Raw genomic sequence first — 24,050 nt, 5'->3', positions numbered from 1 at the left:
TGTAACTAATGTCCATTTCAAGCCCACCGACTCCCACAGCTACCTAGAATACACCTCCTCCCACCCACCCTCCTGCAAAAATTCCATCCCCTAGTCCCAATTCCTCCACCTCCGGCGCATCTGCTCCACGATGAGGCAATCCACTCCTGCACATCCCAGATGTCCAAGTTCTTTAAGGACCGCAACTTTCCCCTCACAGTGGTCGAGAATGCCCTTGACCGCGTCTCCCGTATTTCCCGCAACACATCCCTCACACCCCGCCCTCACCACAACCGCCCAAAGAGGATCCCCCTCGTTCTCACACACCACCCCACCAACCTCCGGATATATCGCATCATCCTCCGACACTTCCGCCATCTACAATCCGACCCCACCACCCAAGACATTTTTCCATCCCCACCCTTATCTGCTTTCCAGAGGGACCACTCTCTCCATGACTCCCTTGTTCGCTCCACACTGCCCTCCAACCACACCACACCCGGCACCTTCCCCTGCAACCGCAGGAAATGCTACACTTGCCCCCACACCTCCTCCCTCACACCTTTCCCAGGCCCCACGATGACTTCCATATTAAGCAGAGGTTCACCTGCACATCTGCCAATGTGGTATACTGCATCCACTGTACCCAGTGTGGCTTCCTCTACATTGGGGAAACCAAGCGGCGGCTTGGGGACCGCTTTGCAGAACACCTCCGCTCGGTTCGCAATAAAGAACTGCACCTCCCAGTCGCAAACCATTTCCACTCCCCCTCCCATTCTTTAGATGACATGTCCATCATGGGCCTCCTGCAGTGTCACAATGATGCCACCCGAAGGTTGCAGGAACAGCAACTCATATACCGCTTGGGAACCCTGCAGCCCGATGGTATCAATGTGGACTTCACCAGCTTCAAAATCTCCCCTTTGCCCACCGCATCCCAAAACCAGCCCAGTTCGTCCCCTCCCCCCACTGCATCACACAACCAGCCCAGCTCTTCCTCTCCACCCACTGCATCCCAAAACCAGTCCAACCTTTCTCTGCCTCCCTAACCTGTTCTTCCTCTCACCCATCCCTTCCTCCCACCCCAAGCCGCGCCTCCATCTCCTACCTACTAACCTCATCCCAACTCCTTGACCTGTCCGTCTTCCCTGGACTGACCTATCCCCTCCCTACCTCCCCACCTATACTCTCCTCTCCACCTATCTTCTTTTCTCTCCATCTTCAGCCCACTCCCCCCCTCCCTATTTATTCCAGAGCCCCCACCCCATCCCCCTCTCTGATGAAGGGTCTAGGCCCGAAACGTCAGCTTTTGTGCTCCTGGGATGCTGCTGGGCCTGCTGTGTTCATCCAGCCTCATACTTTATTATCTTGGATTCTCCAGCATCTGCAGTTCCCATTATCACAGGCCAGGCCAGGCAATGTGTTGTAGCTGCATGATGTGGGAGCTGGAGGACCCCATTGTTCTTCATATTGATCATATCTATAACAAGTATTGCATACCACGAGGAACTCCAGCTGAGGGTTACTGAGCTGGAGTCTGAGCTTCAAACACCGACTCATCAGGGAAGGAGACAGTTACCTAGACGCTGTATTTCAAGAGGTCGTCACGCCCCTCAGATTAACTACCTTGACTTCTGTCAGAAGCCAGGCACAAGAGGATGGAACTACCAATGAGGCGGGTAGAGGGATCCTGAATTTAGCACTGGGGGAGTCTCAGCCTTGTAAATCAGCTATGAGGTACTTATTCCCTGTGTGGGTGAGGGAAAGGCCTGGAGGGAGGATGGATAAAGTGACCACATCGTGATGAGGCAGGAGGCCATTCAAGTGGGAGTTCGAACACGAATCCTGGTCATAGTAGGCAATTGTATAAAGAGAGGACATCATTTGTGAGCAGGATTGAGAGTCCTGTATTGGATGTTGCCTGCCCAGTACCAAGGTAAGGGACATCTCAATCCAAATGGAATGGACACCGAAAGGAGGAGCATCCCGTTATGGTCCATGTAGCACCAACAACATAGGCAACAGGTCCTGTTTGGGCAATATTAGAAATTAAGAACAAAAAATTAAAGAACAGGAGCTCAAGGATGACAACCCCTGGATTCTTTCCCAAAACATATATAAATTGCATTGCGATAAGAAACATTGTGAGTTTAACATGTGACTAAAGGAGTAGTCTGGGAAAGAAGGGTTGCATTTAATGAGCACTGGCATCACTGTTGGGACCGGAGCAAACTGTACTGTTGGGATGGTCTTCACCTGAACCAATCTGGGACGAGGTTCTGAGCGGAAAGCTGAAACAGGATGGGTATCAGGGCTTTAAACCAGGAAATTAGGTTGTGGGCTAGGGTGGCGGATGTCCAGGTATCAATCTTGTTGCACTTCCTCCAAGGACAATATGTCCTTCCGAAGGTGTGGGACCCAGATTAGCTCACATTTCTCCAAGTAGGCTTAAACCAGAGTTTTTTATAACAGTAGCATAACTTCTGCATTCTTGTGCTCCCATTCTCTAACATAAAGGCCAGTATCCCATTAGCTTTCTTGATTATTTTCTGCACCCAGCCATTTCGGTCATTCTCCCTCCATTCTATGAGCTCAGACCATCTAACAATGAGATATAGGAGTAGAATTAGGTCATTTGGCCTGTCAAATCAGCTCTGCCATTCAATCACAGCTGAGACATTTCTCAACCCTCATTCTCCTGCCATCTCCCCACAACCCTTGAGCCCCTTAATCATCAAGATCCTAACTATCTTTGTTTTCAAACACACCCGATGATTTGGCATTTGCAGTCCTCTGTGGCAATAAGTTTTACAGATTCACCACCCTCTGGCTTCATCAGAGGGTCTAGGCCCGAAACGTCAGCTTTTATGCTCCTGAGATGCTGCTGGGCCTGCTGTGTTCATCCAGCTCCACACTTTGTTATCTTGGATTCTCCAGCATCTGCAGTTCCCATTATCTCTGATCCCAGCTGTAGTAGCTCCAAGATAATGAAATGTGAGTCTGGATGAACACAGCAGGCCCAGCAGCATCTCAGGAGCACGAAAGCTGACGTTTCAGGCCTAGACCCTTGATCAGTAGTAGCTCCATTTCTCCCCAAACTACCACCAGGTGGCAGTGCAATAACCAGTCCTTCCACCAACTCACCACCAGAGGGTGATGCAAGCACAAAGTCAGAGAGCCAACAGAGCACAGGGACGGGGCATCCTGCTGCCCCTGCCCGGAGCACGGGGACAGTGTCTTTTACCGAGCAAGTTTATTCCGCCCAAAAATAACCCACTGTGTAAAATAAATTGTCCCTTGCGTCTTTTTTAAATCTTTCTCCTCTGACCTTTAAAACATGCCCCCAGTCTCGAAATCCCCCAGCCTAGGAAAAGACACCTACTGTTAGCCATTATTTTATAAGCCTCTGTTCAGTCACCTCTCAAACTCCTAGTACTCAACCAGTAAAAAAAAGTCTCAGCCTATTCAGCCTTTCTTAATAACACAAACCCTCCATTACTGGCAACATCCTGGTAAATGTCTTCTGTACTGTCTCCAGCTAAAAAATATCTTTCCTATAATTGGGCAGCACTGCTGCCTCACAGCACCAGCTTCAATTCCACCCTCGAGCAACTGTCTGCGTAGAGTTTGCACATCCTCCCCGTGTCTGCGTGTGTTTCCTCTGCATGCTCCGTTTTCCTCCCACAGCCCAAAGGTGTGCAGGCTGGGTTGGGTATAGAGGGATGGGTCTGGGTGGGATGCTCTGAGGGTTGGTGTGGGCTTTCTCAGCCGAAGGGTCTATTTCCACACTGTAGGGATTCTATGATAACTGGGTGACCAGAAATGGACACAGAACTCCAAAGGAAGCCTCCCCAATGTGTTGTACAACCTCAAAATGATTTTTCATCTCCTATTCTCAATGGCCTGAGCAATGAAGGCAAGCATGCTAAATGTCTTCTAAACCAGCTTGTCTACATGTCCAGTCCCATCCAATCAACATTAGCTTCTATACATAGAACATAACAGCACAGTACAGGCCCTTCGTCCCTTGATGTTGTGCCGACCTGTCATACCGATCTGAAGCCCATCTAACCTACACTATTCCATGTACGTCCATATGCTTATCTAATGACGACTTAAATGTACCTAAAGTTGGCGAATCTACTACCGTTGCAGGCAAAGCGTTCCATTCCCTTACTACTCTCTGAGTAAACACACAACTTTTTCATATAGATGGTGGGGTGTGTATAGCATGAGCTGCCAGAGGAAATGGTTGAGACTGGTACAATTAATGTTCTATGTTCTTTGGTCTTTTTATATTTTTTCCCTCTCACCTTAAAGCAATGCCCTCTAGCTTTGGGCTTCCCTACCCTGGGGAAAAGATCTTAGCTATTCACCCTAACCATGCCCCACATGATTTTATAAACTTCAATAAGGTCACCCCTCAGTCTCCAATGCTGCCAGGGAAATAGCCCCAGCCTATTCAGTGTCTCCCTATGGCTCAAACCTCTAAACCTCGCAACACCTTGTAAATATTTTCTGAACCCCTTCAAGTTTCACAACATCCTGAAGCAGACAGACCAGAATTGCACACAGTATTCCAATGTCCTGTACGGCTGCAACATGTCCCTCCCATCTCATGTCCTCAATGTACTGACCAATAAATGCAAGTCTACCAAATACCTTCTTCACTATACTATCTACTAGTGACTCCACTTTCAAGAAACTATGAGCTTGCACCCCAAGAGTCTTTCTTCCCACTACCTTCCCATTTAGTCTACAAACCCTGCTCTGATTTGCCCTACCAATATGTAGCATATGACATTTGTCTAGAAAAAATTCCATCTGCCAGTCCTCGGCCCATCGGCCTATCTGATTAAAGTCCCCTTGTACGCCTCCACTTTTGGTATCATCTACAGACTCACTAACCATACCTCCCATATTCACATCCATATCATTTATATATATGTCAAAAAACCATGGACCCAGCAGTGATCCTTGTGGCACACTGATGGTCACTGGCCTCCAGTCTGAAAAGTAACTCTCCACCACCTCCCTCTGTCTCCTACAGTCAAGCCAATTCTGTGTCCAGATGACTAGTTCTCCTTGTATTCTATGTGACCTAACGTTGCGAACCAAACTACAATGAGGAACCTTGTTGAATGCCTTACAGTAGTCCATATAGATCACATCCACCATTCTGCCCTCATCAATCCTCTTTGTTACTTCTTCAAAAAACTCAATCAAGTTAGAGAGACACAATTTCCCACGCACACAGCCATGTTGACTATCCCTAATCAGTCTTTGTCTTTCCAAATACATGTAAATCCTGCCCCTCAGGATTCAATCCAAAAAGTTGCCCTCTACCGATTTAAAGCTCACCGGTCTGTTTTTCCCTGGCCTTTCCTTCCCACCTTTCACAAAGATACCACATTAGCCAAACTTCAGTCTTCCGGCACCTCACCTGCGGCTATCAACAATACAGATATCTCAGCAAGGGCTAGCAATCACTTCCTGCCTCCCCACAGAGTTCTAGTGTAAACCTGATCAGGTCCCGGGGTTTATCCACCTTTGTGCTTTTTAAGACATCTAACACCTCCTCCCCTGTAATGTGGAAACTTTTTTAAGATATCACTATCTATTTCCCCAAGCTTTCCAGCTTCCACATCCTTCTCCACAGTGAACACTGATCCAAAATTCTCATTTAGTGTCTTCCCTGTTTCCTGCAGTTCCACAAGTAGATAAGGCTTGCTGATCTTTAAGGGGTCCTATTCTCTCCCTTGTTACTCTTTTGTCCCTTAACATATTTTCAGAATCCCTTTGGATTCTCCTTAATCCTATTTGCCAAAGCTATCTCATGTCCCCTTTCTTGCCCTCCCAATTTCCTTCTTAAGTGTACTCCTATTGCTCTTACACACCTCTAGGGATTCGCTCAAAAAAGGCTGTCTATACCTGACATAAACTTCCTTCTTTTTCTTGACCAGAACTTCAGTTTCTCTAGTTATGCAGCATTTCCTACGCCAGCCTTGGCCTTCACCCTAACAGGAACACATTGTCTCTGGATAACACAGTGTAGAGCAGGAGGCACACAGCAGGCCAGGCAGCATCAGACCAGCAGGAAAGTTGACCTAGTGTTTTGACCCTTCTCTAGCAGGTACGTCTGCGTACTGAACGAGAACATTCTTTTGCACTCACTTGACAAATTCCTCTCCATCCAAGCCCTTAATTCTATGGCAATCCCAGTATATGTTTGGAAAGTTAAAATTCACTACCACAGCCACCCTATTATTCCTAAATTTAACTGAGATCTCCTTACAAATTGGTGTATAATACAATCCCAATAAGGTGATCATTCCTTTCTTATCCCTCAGTTTCACCCAAATTACTTCCCGGACGTACTGCCAGGAGTATCCTTCCCACGTACAGCAGTAATGTTATCTCTGATCAAAAACACCACTTTGCCTCTTCTCTTGCCCACTACAACAGCTCCCTCCACTCCCCGGCCGCCCGCCTGCCAACATTCTATCCTTCCTGTAGCACCTATACCCTGGAACATTAAGCTGCCAGTCCGGCATGCCCCCTCAGTAATAGCTATGATATCCCAGTCCCGTGTTCCCAAACATGCCCTGAGTTTACCTGTCAGGCCTCTTGAAATAAATGCAGATTAATTTATCAGTCCCACCTCGTTCCCTGCTTTGCTCCTGCCTGCTTTGATTGTTGACTTACTATTTTTCCCAACTGTACTAGCCTGAGACTGATCCCTCTCACTATTTCCAATGTTTGACCACTTCCCCAACAAATTTAAATCCTCCGCGGTGGCTCTAGGAAATCTCCCCTCTGCAAAGTGATCACCGGGTCTGTGTGTCCCCACTGTAGAGGAGAGCACATTGTGAGCAGCGAATGCAGTAGATTAGATTGTGGGAAGTGCAGGTAAGGTGCTGCCTCACCTGGAAGGCGTGTCTGGGGCCTTGGGTACTGGGGATGTGTGTTGTAATGTGAATGAACAGGTTAATTAAAGACATTTAAAATGGCCCTCATTCAGCTGCCAGGTTAGCTTTTGTAAAATCTCTTCAATATTCTCTGGAAATTAAAAAAATCACAAGACAGGCCAAAAGAAATGCACAGTTAAAGTCTTTTAACTTGGTTTTGTACCTGGGGTCTAATTTCTTGATATTGCCCAGGCAAACAGCCTCAGGGCTGTAAGTTAAGAGCCGCAGGATTTCCACGCTGTGGTTATATCTTCTGTATTGTGAATAAGTTAACAATACATAGCCAGGCCTGTAAGCCCGTCATCTCATCTTGGTGTGTTTATTCTCCCCGCAGTGATCTGGTCCCATGCCCCTGCTGTATTCTCACTCACATACCTCAGGGAGGATACCCAGCATTCCAATCCCTTCTGTTTCTCTTCAATCACACAACCAACAGAAAACGCCAGTCTCTATCCAGCTGTCCAATAATATTTTCAGGTATTTTTGCTAAACCACACTGGCACCTCCTCTGTTCCAGTGGAAATAGCCACAATTGTTGAAGAAACACAGTGTGGAGCTGGATGAACACAGCAAGCCAAGCAACATCAGGGAAACAGGGAAGTTTGATGTTTCGGGTCGACACCCCATTTCTGAAGAAGGGTCTCAACGCGAAATGTCAGCTTTCCTGCTCCTCTGATGCTGCTTGGCTTGCTGTGTTCATCCAGCTTCACACCGTGTTATCTCAGATTCTCCAGCATCGACAGTTCCCACTGTCTCTGTAACAATTGTTGACAAGTTTCTTTGTACCATTTTGTAAAAGCAGCTTCCTTACAGCATCTGCATCAGACTCTGCCTATAGCCTCGATATCTTTCTCATTGTGTAGCTCAGAATTTCACACAGGCTCTAACCAAGGTTCAGCTGAGGCTTGTATAGATTCACCAGTGCGCCTTGGCTTTTTATAGACAGCAGCTCATTTGGCCAGTTGACTAACATGTGATCGAGGCTGATGCCAACAAAGTGCATTGAATCACTCCACCAGCTGCAGGAGTCCAAGGGGATCCTGCCTCCTACCTTGAACCTACTCTCATCGGGAGGTTCTCTCAAGCTCCTATTGTTCCCCTTCAAAGGAGAGCGGTGACCCTGGTCCTTTGTAAGGACGATGGCTCCATACCACTGGGGAGGTTGTGCTATAAATCCCCATGTTCCATTGCGTTTTTTACAGCCTTATTCATTTGTAATGCTCTGTAGACTGAAGCTTTTCAATGCCCCTGTGCTGAAGCTTTACACTTGTAATATTCTCCTCAGTCTGGGGAATTATAACATCTTACTTTGGGTTTCAAAGCGATTCGCGGGAGCTGAAGCTTCTGTATTTTGGAGATTAGCCAGTGGACCAGGAAGATGGACAATGCCCCTTGCCACTGTGCCAGGGAAAGCGGCATCGTCTTCACTTCAATACCTCGCACCCACTCAGTCTGTGATAATGCAGCCAGCTCCTACCAAGGCTCAAGCTGCACCTTCTAGCTATTATTGGCTGCATCTTCCATCATTCAATCCTTCCCTGCAATTGTCCCACAGCACCAACCTTCTATGCTGCGTGCTCTCTCTCTCTCTCTCTCTCTCACTCACTGAGTTGTTCACTAACTCACTCACTCACTCTCACTCATGGTGTGGAGGTGCCTGTGTTGGACTGGGATGGACAAGGCTAGAAGTCAGACAACACCTGATGAAGGGCCAATGGTTGGAAAGCTTGTGATTTCAAATAAACCTGTTGGACTATAACCTCGTGTTGTGTGACTTCTGATCTTATCACTCTCAATTACTCACTCAGTTTTACACTCACTCACTCATTCGCTCAGTCTCCCCCCACATACACCAACACTAACAGTGATGCCACACACTTCCATCAAATTGAATCTTTCCCTCAGTCTCAATCGATACGGAAGTAGCTGACATTCGGGCACAGAGAGTGAAGCTGGTAATGGAGAGTCCAACATTCCACTCCTCATTCTGTATGAGGAAGGGTCCCTGATCCTGAACCTTCTGGAGCTGCTGACTGTGTCTCAGAGGCTTCCCTTCGCTTCCTGTGACAGCATTCTCCTCATGGACATGAACGTGACTGTAGCCTGCTGCTTGACTCTGTCTGTGCTAAACACCAAGGTTAAATAGGAGTACAATGAGGCTACTCGCTCTGACTGAAGGATCAGAGGCTGAAATACAAACCAATCCTGTGAGCATTTGGGTTGGTCACTGGGGACTGAACTCCAGGAGAGTGAGTGAGCAGCCTTGAGATGGTGCAGTCTAGCCCATGACCTCAGTCCCTGGCCCTGGGGGGAAACTCTTCTCACAGCAGCTACATTAGCCTCCCAGTTACAGCCTGGCATCATGAGGATCAGAGATATGCCAGGACGATGTGGAAAGGCTGGCGAGTGTCCAATGCCAAGGTCCATGGATGACAGAGTGTGAGAATAGGCTGATGCCCAGTATCCAAGATGGCAGTTAGGAGTGAGTTGTGAGTGACAGTCACATGGTGCCCACTTGTCATTCTATGTCAAGAATTCTCAGTGCCTAGCATCCTTGTGGCGGGAGTAAGATAGGAAATGAGGCTTCTCAACTGACTCACCTTATTCTCCCTGATGTCTCACTGTAGCCTCATTGTTGGTGAGAGTGATTGCCCTTGACATCAGGGCAGCAGTTGACCAAGTGTGGGATCATGGAGCTTCAGCAAAACTAAAGTCACTTGGAATCGGGGAGAACTCTCCGGTGGTTGGAGTCATACCTGACATATAGGAAGATGGTCATGGTTGTTGGCGGTTAATCATCCCTGCTCCAGGGCATCTCTGCAGGAGTTCCTCAGGGTAGTGTCCTAGGCCCAACCATCTTCAGCTGCTTTATCAATGACCTTTCGCCCATTATAAGGTCAGAAGTGGGGATGTTCGCTGATGATTGCACTATGTTCAACACCACTCGTGACTCCTCAGATACTGAAGCAGTCCATGTTCAAATGCAACAAAATCTTGACAATATCCAGGCTTGGACTGGCAAGTGGCAAATAACATTTGCGCCACATGAATGCCAGTCTATGACCATCATCAATAAGAGACAATCTAACCATCATCCCTTAACATTTAATGGCATGACCATCACTGAATCCCCCACTATCAACATCCTAGAGGTTATCATTGACCAGAAACATAACTGGCCTCACCACATAAACTGGACTATAAGAGCAGGCCAGATGCTGGGAATCCTGCAACAAGTCACTCACCTCCTGACTTCCCAAAGCCTGTCCACCATCGACAAGGCACAAGTCAGCAGCGTGATGGAATACTCCCCACTTTCATGGATGGATGCAGTTCCAAAGACACTCAAGAAGCTCAACACCATCCAGGACAAAACAGCCCGCTTACCTGGCATCCCAGTGCACCAAGATACACTGCAGAAATTCATGAAAGCTCTTTCAAAAGCAAACCCACATCCACTTCTATTTAGAAAGACAAGGATAGCAGATCCATGGGTATATTGCCCCCTGAGTGTTTCTCTCTGAGCCACTCATCATCGTGACTGGGAAATATATCAACCATTCCTTCAGCGTCACTGGGTCAAAATCCTGGATTTCCCTGCCTAAGGGCATTGTGGATCAACCCAGAGCACGTGGACTGAAACGTTTCAAGAAGGCAACTCACCACCACCTTCTCAAGGGGCAACTAGGCATGAGCAATAAATGCTGAACCAGAAAGAAAAGCCCACACTCTATAAATTAATAATAGAAAACACAGTCACAAGCTGTAATATTTCACCACAAACACAACAGTGCTTCTCCTGGGTTTTCTTGCTTATGATCTCGAATATTATTATTCAATTCCAGGAGACTCCGGGATAATCCTGGAGGTTTAGGAACCTGTAATCCCAGGAAAGGCCTCAGGCTTTCTTTAAGCAGTGGCTTTGACCCCATCCCTTTGAGGGTGAAAATGTTCTGGGTGCCTGTGGATGGCCCTTTCGGAAAGACCTTAGCCATAAAACGAAGATCTCTATCTCCTGGAAAAAGAGAGAACTTTCCAGCCGGACAGGCTGTGCAGATAATTTTTTTTTCCTTTATTCATTCACAGGATGAGGGTGTTGCTGGCTAGGCAGCATTCGTTGTCAATTCTTAATTGCCCAGAGAGCAGTTACAAGTCTGGAGTCACATCTAGGCTAAACCAGGTAAGGATGGCAGTTTCCTTCCCTAAAAGACATTATTGAACCAGAGGGGTCTTTCTCAACAATTGATAATGGGTCCATGGTTGTAATTGGACTCTTAGTTCCAGATATTTATTGAACTCAAATTCTACAATCTACCATGGCAGGATTCGAACCTGGGTCCTCAGAACTTTATCTGTGTGTCTGCATTAAAAGTCCAGCAATAATACTACCAGACCATCACCTCTCCCTAATATCCCAGTGAATTGTCTTCTGGGAACCTGTGAAAGTCCTACAATTGTTTGAAACATAAGTTATATCTTTGACATTTACAATAGAAACCAAAATGTTTAGTGGTTAGCACTGCTGCCTCACAGGGTCCGTGACCTGGGTTTGATTTCAGTCTCAGGTGACTGTCTGTGTGGAGTTTGCGCATTCTCTGTGGCTGCTTGGGTTTCTTCCGGGTGCTCTGTTTTCCTCCCACAGCTCAAAGGCTTGCAGGGTAGGTGGATTGGCCATGCTAAACTACTCATAGTGCCAAGAGATATTTAGGTTGATAATAAAGTGTGAAGCTGGATGAACACAGCAGGCCAAGCAGCATCTCAGGAACACAAAAGCTGACGTTTCGGGCCTAGACCCTTCATCAGAGAGGGGGATGGGGTGAGGGTTCTGGAATAAATAGGGAGAGAGGGGGAGGCAGACCGAAGAGGGAGAGAAAAGAAGATAGGTGGAGAGGAGAGTATAGGTGGGGAGGTAGGGAGGGGATAGGTCAGTCCAGGGAAGATGGACAGGTCAAGGAGGTGGGATGAGGTTAGTAGGTAGGAGATGGAGGTGCGGCTTGGGGTGGGAGGAAGGGATGGGTGAGAGGAAGAAAAGGTTAGGGAGGCAGAGACAGGCTGGGCTGGTTTTGGGATGCAGTGGGTGGAGGGGAAGAGCTGGGCTGGTTGTGTGATGCAGTGGGGGGAGGGGATGAACTGGGCTGGTTTTGGGATGCGGTGGGGGAAGGGGAGATTTTGAAGCTGGTGAAGTCCACATTAATACCATTGGGCTGCAGGGTTCCCAAGCGGAATACGAGTTGCTGTTCCTGCAACCTTTGGGTGGCATCCCCCTCTCTGATGAAGGGTCTAGGCCCGAAATGTCAGCCATCCTGCTCCTAAGATGTTGCTTGGCCTGCTGTGTTCATCCTGCTTCACATTTTATTATCTTGGATTCTCCAGCATCTGCAGTTCCCATTGTCTCAGATATTTAGGTTGGGTGGGTTAGCCATGGGAAATGCAAGCGTAGGAGAGAGGGTCTGGGTGGGATGCTCTTTGGAAGGGCAGTGTGGACCTGTTGGGCTGTGGGGATTTTATGATTATTCATAAATCGGTAGCTTTAACTTCTTCTTGCTACTTCCCTTCAAATACCTAGGTCTAACTGACATTCCACTGGAACTGAAGTCTAATTTGAAGATCCCATCAATTTTCCAACTGTACTCATTGTAATCTCACCAAAAGGAAGTTTTTCCAATTTCAGGCAATTCCATTGATACACTCCCAACACCGTCATCCTTTGTTTCCTTCTCTTGAGACCACCTTTTATTAATTCCCTATTCAGTGGCTTTACTCCATCTCCCCATTCTCTGCTCTGAATCTGGAGATGATTTCATGTATTGTATATGGAACATGCACAGCCATTTTTAACTCTCTCTCTCATTTGGTGTGAAAATTAGATGTGATTGCTGCATCACTTTAAGAAAATATGCAAATTATGAGTATGAGTCATCACTGACCATGATGTAAAGTAGCGCATGTACAGCTGTTAAACAAAAAACGCATAACAAAAAACAGAGAAATTCAGATGCTGGAAATCAGAAACAGAAACAAAAATTATTGGAAAACTTAGCAAGTGTGGCAGCATCCATAGAGCGAAATCAGGGTTAACATTTCGTGTCCATTGACCCTTCCCCAGAATAATTCTGAAACATTAACTCTGTTTCTCTGTGCACAGATGCTGCCTGTTCTGCTGAGTTTACCCAGAAATTGTTGCTGTTCATGATTGGCTGCCTTGCGCTGAATCCATGGAGTAATTCTATTTATTGAGCTATCCACTACAAAGAGAACAAACAGAACAAGAAAATTACAGATAACAAAGTGTGGAGCTGGACGAACACAGCACACCAAGCAGCATCTCAGGAGCACAAAAGCTGACATTTTGGGTCTAGGCCTGAAATGTCAGCTTTTGTGCTCCTGAGATGCTGCTCGGCCTGCTGTGTTCATCCAGCTCCACACTTGGTTATCTTGGATTCTCCAGCATCTTCAGTTCCCATTGTCTCTGGTACAAAGAAAATTACAGCACAGGAACAGGCCCTACGGCCCTCCAAACCTGCGCCGATCCAGATCTTCTATCTAAATCTGTCGCCTATTTTCCAAGGATCTGTGTCCCTCTGCTCCCTGCCCATTCATGTATCTGTCTAGATACATCTTAAATGACACGATTCTGACTGCCTCTACCACTTCCGATGGCAACATGTTCCAGGCACCCATCACCCTCTGCGCAAAGAACTTTCCACGCGTATCTCCCTTAAACTTTCCTCCTCTCACCTTGAAATTGTGACCCCTAGTAATTGAGACCCCCACTCTGGGGAAAAGCTTCTTGCTATCCATCCTGTCTATACCTCTCATGATTTTGTAGATCTCAATCAGGTCCCACCCACCACCTCCCCCCCACCCCCCCACCCCCGCCACAACGTGTCTTTCTAATGTAAATAATCCTAATCTACTCAACCTCTCTTCATAGCTAGCACCCTCCATAGCAGGCAACATCCTGGTGAACCTCCTCTGCACCCTCTCCAAAGCATCCACATCCTTTTGGTAACGTGGTGACCAGAACTGTATGCAGTATTCCAAATGTGTTTGAATTAAATTCCTATACAACTGTAACATGACCTGCCAACTCTTACACTCAATACCCCATCCAATGAAATGAAAGCATGTCATATGCCTTCTTGACCTTCTTGACTATCGACCTGTGTTGCCACCTTCAGAGTACAATGGACCTGAACACCCGGATCTCTCTGTGCATCAATTTTCCCCAGGGCTTTTCCATTTACCATATAGATTGCTCTTGAACTGGACCTTTCATAATGCATCACCTCGCATTTGCCTGGAGTGAACTCCATCCACCATTTCTCCGCTCAACTCTCCAATCTATCCATATTCTGCTGCATTCTCCGACAATCCCCTTCACTATCTGCTACTCCACCAATCATAGTGTCATCTGCAAACTTGCTAATGAGACCATCTATACTTTCCTCCAGGTCATTTGTGTATATCACAAACAACAGTGGTCCCAACACGGATCCCTGAGGAATGCCACTGTTCACAGTTCTCCATTTTGAGAAACTCCCTTCCTCTACAACACTCTGTCTCCTGTTGCCCAGCCAGTTCTCTATCCAGTTAGCTAGTACACCCCTGACCCCTTGTGACTTCACTTTCTCCATTAGCCCACCATGGGGAACCTAATCAAACGCCATACTGAAGCCCATGTATACCACATCCTCAGTCCTTCCCTCCTCTATCAGCTTTATCACTTCCTCGAAGAATTCTATCAAGCTGGTAAGACATGACCTTCCCTGCACAAAATCATGCTGTCTATCACTAATAAACCCATTTTCTTCTAAGTGGGAATAGATCCTATCCCTCAGTATCTTCTCCAGCAGCTTCCCCACCACTGACATTAGGCTTACCAGTCTATAATTACCTGGATTATCCTTGCTACCCTTCTTAAACAAGGAGATAACATTAGCAATTCTCCAGTCCTCCGGGGCCTCACCCGTGCTCAAGGATGCTGCAAAGATATGTGTTAAAACCCCAGCTATCTCCTCTCTGCCTTCCCTCGTAACCAGGGATCGATCCCATCCGGACCTGGGTACTTGTCCACCCTAATGCCTTTCAGAATACCCAACACTCCCTCCTCCTTATGCTGACTTGACCTAGAATAATCAAACATCTACCCGTAACGTCAACTCCCATCATGTCCCTCTCCTCATCAAGAATTTCACTCATTTTTTCTGACTCTTCACATAGCTTCCCTCCTTTGTCCTTGAGTGGGCCAACCCTTTCTCTCATTACCCTCTTGTTCCTTATGTATGAATAAAAGGCTTTCAGATTTTCCTTAACTCTGGTTGCTAAAGATATTTCATGACTCCTTTTAGCTGCCTGATATCGTTCTAAAGCTTCATCTGTTTTCAGTCACCTAGACCTTATGTATGCTCCCTTTTTCCTCTTTGTTAGGCTCACAATTTCACCTGTCATCCATGGTTCCCTAATCTTGCCCTTTCTATTCCTCAGTTTCACAGGGACATGTCTGTCCTGCACTCTAATCAACCTCTCTTTAAAAGCCTCCCGCATTTCAAATGTGAATTTACCCTCAAACAGCTGCCCCCAATCCACATTCTCCAGCTCCTGCTGAATTTTGCTATAGTTGGCCTTCGCCCAATTTAGCACTCTTCCTTTAGGACCACTCTCGTCTTTGTCCATGAGAATTCTAAAACTTACAGAATTGTGATCACAATTCCATTAGTAATCCCCTTCTGAAACTTCAAACACCTGGCCAGGCTCATTCCCCAACACCAGGCCCAGTATGGCCCCTTTCCAAGTTGGACTATTTACATACTGCTCGAGAAAACCCTCCTGGATACTCCTTACAAATTCTGCTCCATCTAAACCCCTAACACATGTGAATCCCAGGCAATGTTGGGAAAATTAAAATCTCCCCTCACAGCCACCCTGTTGCTCTTACATCTTTCCATCATCTGTCTACACATTTGTACCTCTATCTCACGCTCGTTGTTGAGAGGCCTGTAGTACAGCCCCAATATTGTTACTGCACCCTTCCTATTTCTGAGTTCAACCCATATTGCCTCACTGCTCGAGTCCTCCACAGTGCTCTCCTTCAGTACAGCTGTGATATCCTCTTTGACTGTAATGCAACACCTCCACCCCTTTTACCTCCCTCTGTATACTGCCTGAAGCTTCTATATCCTGGGACATCTAGTTGCCAATCTTGCCCTTCCCTCAACCAAGTCTCAGTAATAGCAATAACATCGTACTCCCAGGTACCAATCCAAGCCCTAAGTTCATCTGCCTTACCTACTACACTTCTACTACACCACCTGTTCCTTTGCATTTATCATCTGTTCTCTGCCTACTCTTCCCCTTAGTCACACTGACTTCATTATCTAGTTCCCTACAGGCTATAGTTACTATCTCCTTACTGTCCACTAACCTCCTCATTAGGTTCCCATCCCCCTGCCACATTGGTTTAAACCCTCCCCAACAGCGTTAGCAAAAGCACCCCCTAGGACATTGGTTCCAGTCCTGCCCAGGTGTAGACTGTTCGATTTGAAATAGTCCTACTTCCCCCAGAACCGCTCCCAATGCCCAAAATTCTGAACCCCTCCCTCCTGCACCATCTCTCAAGCCACGCTTTCTCCTAGATATTCTTTCATTTCTGCACTGACTAGCACGTGGCACTGGTAGCAATCCTGAGATTACTATCTCTGAGGTCCTACTTTTTAACTTGGCTCCTAAATCCCTAAATTCTGCTTGTAGGGCCTCATCCCATTTATTACCTATATCGTTGGTGCCTATATGCACCACGACAGCTGGCTGTTCGCCATCCCCCTTCAGAATGTCCTGCAGTCGATCTGAGACATCACTGACCCGTGCACCTGGGAGGCAACATACCATTCGGGAGTCTTGTTTTCGACCACAGACCGAACTATCTACTCCCCTTACAATTGAATCCCCTATGACTATCGCCCTTCCGCTCTTTTTCCCGCCCTTCTGTACAGCAGAGCCAGCCACGGTGCCATGAACCTGGTTATTGCTGCCTTCCTCTGGTGAGCCATCTCCCCCAACAGTATCCAAAACCGTATACCTGTTTTGTAGGGAGATGGCCGCAGGGGACACCTGCACTGCCTTCCTGCTGTTTCTCTGCCTTTTGTTCACCCATTCCCTTTCTCCCTCAGCAATCCTAATCTGTGGTGTGACCAAATTGCTAAACGTGCTATCCACGACTTCCTCAGCATTGCAGATGGTCCAAAGTGAGTCCATCCGCAGCTCCAGAGCCATCATGCGGCCTAACAAGAGCTGGACACACTTCCTGCAGGTGAATGAGTCAGGGGCATCAGCCCTGTCCCTGAGCTCCCACATTGAGCAAGAGGAGCACAACACGGGTCTGAGATCTCCTGCCATTTTTACTCTTGAGCTTAGCTTAGTCCTACTATAATATCAAATAATAGAGAAATGAAATGACCAATCACTCTACTTACCAGCGAACGATTAAAATAAAGGTAGAACCTTACCTTATCAACACGCCACAGAGTCTATTTCTTTGGACAGAGGAGGAGGGCTAGTGGGAGACACTACACGTGTGGTGTTTCGGGTTTAGCCATTGCCCAAATATATCAGTTCACTCACCTTCCGAGAGCGCAATTTGACCGCTCCCACTCAGCTCCACTGCTGAAATGAAGGACTCGCCTTCCTGGCAGCCCCCTGGTCCTTGCGCTCACCGTTCCCACTGCAGCTGCAAAAATGGAGGCCGCTGATTCCACGAGGTCAATCTTTCAAAATGAAAGGCTCACCTTCCCAGCAGCACCCTCGCGCTCTCTCCCGACTCCCGCCGCTGAACAAATGGGCTAATTTGTATGCATTAGGCTCTGTCTTCCAACCTACTTGGTAGCTCACTAGTTCTGTTGTGTGATTGGTGAGTTCACCTGAATAACGCAAATGATGCAACTGAGGTCAGTCTTCAACTAGCGATGGGATTGGAGCATTTCCCAGAGGTCCCATTCACTGTTGTATCTGACTTAGGATCAGGCACGGGGAGGGCTGCTTTTCCCAAGGAGGAACCAATGGTTAGGAGCAGTTACGTGGGTCAAAGTGATGTGAGGACGATGGAGAGACAGAAAGAGAAGTGAGGGCACTGTCTATTCTGATGGGAGCAGTGCGATGCTCCTCGAACCCACTTCTCAAACCAAAGGTGTAGATGTTTTATTTCAACACCAAATGGCCAATTTGTTTCTTTTCACTTCTGTCAGCCAGAACAAAAGAGGCTTTTGCCAGATTGAATTAATAAATTCAGAAATAACTTATTTGTTCATTAAAAACATAGGTAAAGTCATCTTCGTTCTAATGCACCATAGGGCTATGCTCCCATTAGAGAGTATTGGGGGTTTAAGCTGAAGGTCACTACTCCTCACAAATCTATATCACAAACCAGCCATCCAGCAACTGAGCCCCTAGCATAAACATACCAATTAAATGTGGCAAAGCTGGTCATTAGCTAGCCTACTGTATAGAACTTAACCGTATCTGCTTCCCTGAAAACACACACACGCCCACACAAACATACACAGACAGACATGCACACACACATGCACACACTCATTCACACTCACACATACGCTCACACTCACTCATACTCACACTCAAACTCGCCCTCATTCATAGTCACACACACTCACTCGTACACTCACATACTCACACATACAGTCACACTCACACTCACTCATACTCACACTCACATTCATGTTCACTCTTATGCTGACATACATATACACACACTCACACACTCATACTCACATTCAAATTCACTCACACTCACTCATACTCATGTATACACACACACCCTCATGTACATGACAGACATTACTACTCTGCAGAGATAATGTGGATTTGCTTTATAAATTTTTAAACCAGTTTGCCTTGCTGTAGGTTATCTCTTTTCCAGAAATTGTTTTTCTTTTCTTGCTTCTTGGATGCTTCCCTCTCACTGACAAAACAAAAACTTTGTGTAAAACTCAGAGTTTTAATGTTTAAGGCTGTTGCTAGGCAACCTTCAACTCAAGGCCACTTCCAAAACTCAAGTCTGTTCAACTTACAATTGTGGATCATAAAAGCAATCCTTATTTCTCTTTTAAAAGCTTTTTTTCTCCCAAGTGCACTTGAGCTTTCATGAAGAAAACAGCTGATCAAAGGTTGTTTTCCAGTTCCACCAGTGACATGATGAACTCTTTGCAACTCAGGATCTGTCTAAATATTCAATTCCCCAATTCTCATAATCCATAAATATATGTGTGCACTTAAGACCACATCTCCATGTATTATTTTAACAGTGGGTCAACTAAATGTCAATCAGTTTCAGGCCTGCTGGGGGTGGGGAATAGTCTAGTTCCAAGAAAGCACTTTTCAATTCAATTTTGCAATGGATAAAATAGATACTCAATGACACACTGCTTGCGAGTTCAGTTTTTCAATGGATAAAATGAGCTCACAAGCAGCATGTCCTTGAGTCATCGAGGCCCACATCATAGGAAGAGGCCATTCAGCCCATTGAATCTGCAAGGATATCATTAATCTGGACATTAGTGAATCAGATGGGCTTCCCCCAATAATTGACAATAGCTTCATGGCTTTTATTTGACTCTTAATTCCAGATTTTTAATCAAATTTAAACTCCACTATAGCAGGACTTGAACCTATGTCTCCAGAACGTTAGCTGGGTTGCTGGATTAATAATCCAGCAATAATACCACTAGGCCATCACCTCCTTGGATTTTCATTGAAAGGAGATGGTACAAGAGACCGTAAATTAACTTGGTGACTGTATTCTCAGAGGATGATCCTCCCCATAATGTCTCCCTTGTCCTGCCTGATTATAAATTCTCTGTAATAACCAACTAACTATTTTAATCCCATTTTCTAGCACATGGCCCTTAGTTTTGCAAGTTCACATCTAAATGCTTCTTAAATGTTTTGAGGGTTTTTGCTTCTACCACTGTTACCACACCGTGGGTGAAAACATTTATCCTCACATCTTCTCTGAACCTTCTGCCCCAATCAAGAATAGAAGAGAATCTTACTTCAGATGTAGACAACTCGGTTCAATTGTAACTCTTAATCAATATAAAGGGTGTGGGGGCATTCTTAATAGAGAAATCCAGAAGGTAAAGAGGGGATATGAGATAGCAGTGGCAGAAAAGTTTAAGGATAGTCCGTAGAGGTTTTACAAGTAGCTAAAAATAAAAGGGTAATTAAAGAGAGGGCCGGCCCCTTAAAAATCGATGAGGTCATCTTTGTGTTGAACTCCAAGAGATGGGAGAAATACTAAACGAATATTTCACATGAGTTTCTACTGTGGAGAAAGAAGTAGAGGCTAGAGAATGCAGAGAAATAAATGTTGCTATTTTAAAAACAGTTCATGTTGCAAAAGAGGAAGTTTGGGAGGTCTTAGAGAATATAAAGGCAGATAAATCTCTGGGACCTGATCTCATGTGTCCCAGAATATTGTGGGAAGTACAGGAGGAAACTGTGAGAGCCCTTGCAGAAATATTTGCACCTTCTATAAGTACAGGTGAGGTGCCTGATGACTGATGTGGCTAATGCTGTACCTTTGTTCAAGGAAAGGTGTAAGGAGAAACCAAGGAGAAACTGTAACCTGTGGGTCTGACTTTGGTTAGGGGTAAATTTTTTGAGATGCTTATAAAAGATAGGATTCATGGACGTTTAGGGAGACAAAAATTGATTAGGTAAAATCAGCCTGGCTTTGTGCGAGGAAAATTGTGCCTCAACTCTTGATTGAATTCTTTGAAGAAGTTGCCAAAAAGATGAATGAGGGAACAGCACTAGACATTGTTTAAATGGACTTTAGTAAAGCCTTTGACAAGGTTCTGCATTGTAGACTAATTAGTAAAGTTAAGTCACATGGATTTCAGGCTGAGCTTGCCAACTGGATACCACAATTAGATAAACAGCAGGAGATAGACAGTGGGGGTGGAGTATTGATTTTCAGACTAGAGGCCCGTCACGAGCAGTGATCCACAGGGATCCGTTCCTGGTCCTCTCTTATTTGTCATTTATGTCAATGGTTTGGATGGGAATATAGAAGACATGGTTAGTGAGTTTGCGGATGACTCCAAAACTGGTGGTATAGTAGGGAAGAAGGGTTTCTAAGATTACAGTGGGATCTTGATCAAATGGGCCAATGGGCTGAAAAATGGCAGCTGGAGTTCAAACTGGAGAAATGCAAGAAAGTTCATTTGGTGCAACAAACAAGGGTAGGCTTACGCAATTAATAGTAGGATCTTATGTAATGTTGTGGAACAGAGGGACCTAGGGGTGCAGGCACATAATTCTTTGAGATTTGCATCACATATGGACAGGATGGTTATAGAGGCATTTGGCACACTTGTCTTCATTGCTCAGTCCTTTGTGTATGAGATTTGCAAAGTCATGTGGAAATTGTACAGGATGTTGATAAGGTTTCTTCTAGAACATGGGGTCCAGTTCTGGTCGCTCAGTTATAAGAACAATATTATTAAGCTGGAGAGCGTTTAGAAGAGATTTGCCAGGTTGTTGCCAGGTACGGAAGGTTTGAGGTATAAAGAAAGGCTGGATAGGCTGGAACAAATTTTCACTGGAGTGTAGAAGGTTGAGTGTTGCCTTATAGAAGCTGATAAAATAATAAGGGGTATAGATAGGGTTAATGGGAGTTGTCTTTTCCCTAGGATGGGGAATTTCAAGACTTTGGGGCACGTTTTTAAAGGGAAGAGCAGAGTGATGTGAAAAAGACATGGGGGCAAACATTTTAACACAGAGGGTGGTTCATGTGTGGAATGAACTTGCTGAGGATGTGGGCCAAATCATAATGTTTAAAAGACATTTGGATAAGGGCATGAATAGGAAGGGTTTGGAAGGATATAGGCCTGGAGCTGGCAGTGGGAATCGTTTAGTTTGGGTTTATGTTCAACATGGGCTGGTTGGACCGAAGGGTCAGTTTGCATGCTGAATGACTGTATGACTTTATCAAGAGGACCTGTTTCTTCCTGTCTATGCCCCTCATAATTTTATACACCTCAGTCATGCTCCCCTCAGTCTCCCTCAGTATGGGGCTTAGGTAGTGGGGCGTTTGGCGTAGGGTGATTTACAGATGTGTGAGGCCCTGTTGGCTTGTGTGAGACGTGGTAGAGAGTGATTGACTCATCTGGCAGCATTAATCATAAAAAAGAACAAGAGTAGATGTTGGGATAACAAGGTGTGGAGCTGAAAGAACACAGCAGGGCAAGCAGCATCAGAGGAGCAGGAAAGCTGACGTTTCAGGCCTTGACCCTTCTTCAGAGAGGGGGGAGGGGAAGGAGATTCTGAAATAAATAGGGAGAGAGGGGGAAGGGGATAGAAGATGGATGGAGGAGAAGATAGGTGGAGAAGAGACAGACCAGTCGAAGAGGCGGGAATGAAGCCAGTAAAGGTGAGTGTAGGTGGGGAGGTAGGGAGAAGATAGGCCAGTCCAGGGAGGACAGACAGGTCGGGGGGGGGATGAGGTTAGTAGGTAGGAGATAGGGGTAGGGCTTGAGGTGGGAGGAGCGGGTAGGTGGAAGGACAGGTTAAGTAGACAGGGACGAGCTGGGCTGGTTTTGGAATGCGGTGGAGTGTTGGGGGAAGGGGAGATTTTGAAGCTTGTGAAGTCCACATTGATACCATTGGGCTGCAGGGTTCCCAAGCGAAATATGAGTTGCTGTCCCTGCAACCTTCAGGTGGCATCATTGTGGCACTGCAGGAGGCCCAGGATGGACGTGTCGTCTAAGGAATGGGAGGGGGAGTTGAAATGGTTCATGACTGGGAAGTGCGGTAGTTTAGTGCGAACCGAGCGTAGGTGTTCAGCAAAGCAGTCCCCAAGCCTCCGCTTGGTTTCCCCAACAGGTATGGAGGATGCAGTATACCACATTAGCAGATCTACAGGTGAACATCTGCTTGATGTGAAAAGTCTTCTTGACGCCTGGGATGGGGTTGAGCAGAGAGGTGTAGGGGCAGGTGTAGCACTTCCTGTAGTTGCAAGGAAAAATGCCGGGTGTGGTGGGGCTGGAGGGGAATGTGGACCAGACAAGGGAGTCACGGAGGGAGCGGTCCCTCTGTAAAGCAGATAAGGGTGGGGAAGGGAAAGTGTCTTTGGTGGTGGGGTCAGATTGAAGATGGCAGAAGTGTTGGAGGATGATGCGTTGGATCCGGAGGTTGGTGGGGTGGTATGTGAGAATGAGGGGGGATTCCATTTTGGTTGTTATTGCGGGGACAGGGTGTGAGGGATGAGTTGCAGGAAATGTGGGAGACACTGTCTAGGGCATTCTTGGCTACTGACGGGGTGGGATGTTGTGGTCCTTGAAAAATGAGGACATCTGAGATGTACGGGAGTGGAGTGCCCCACCCTGGGAGCAGATGCGGCAGAGGCAAAGGAATTGGGAAAAGGGGATGGCATTTTTGCAGGAAGGTGGGTGGGAGGAGGTGTGTTCTGGGTAGTCGTGGGAGTCGGTGGGCTTGAAATGGATATCGGTTTCTAGGTGGTTGCCAGAAATGGAGATGGGGAGATCCAGGAAGGAGAGAGAGGTATTAGAGATGATTCAGGTGGACTTAAGGTTAGGGTGGAAGGTGTTGGTAAAGTGGATGAACTGTTCGAGCTCCTCGTGGGAACACGAGGCGATGCCAATACAGTCATCAATGTAACGGAGGAAGAGGTGGTGTTGAGGGCCAGTGTAGGTACGGAAGAGGGATTGAGACTTTACAAGCTTCAAAATCTCCCCTCTCCCTACCGCATATCAAAACCAGCCGAGCTCGTCCCCTCCTCCCTAACCTGACCTTCCTCCCACTTATCCCCTCCTCCCACCTCAAGTCCCACCCACATCTCCTACCTACTAACCTCATCCCGCCCCCTTGACCTGTCCATCTTCCCTGGGCTGACCTATCTCCTCCCTACCTCCCACTTACACTCGCCTCTACTGGCTTCATCACCCGCCTCTTTTACCTGTCTGTCTCCTCTCCACCTATCTTCTCATCTATCCATCTTCTATCCGCCTCCCCCTTCACTCCCTACATATTTCAGAGCCCCCTTCCTCTCCCCCATTTCTGAAGAAG

This window comes from Stegostoma tigrinum, chromosome 9 (assembly GCF_030684315.1).
Source record: "Stegostoma tigrinum isolate sSteTig4 chromosome 9, sSteTig4.hap1, whole genome shotgun sequence".
Lineage (NCBI taxonomy): Eukaryota > Metazoa > Chordata > Chondrichthyes > Orectolobiformes > Stegostomatidae > Stegostoma > Stegostoma tigrinum.
This window is presented reverse-complemented; position numbering follows the sequence as displayed.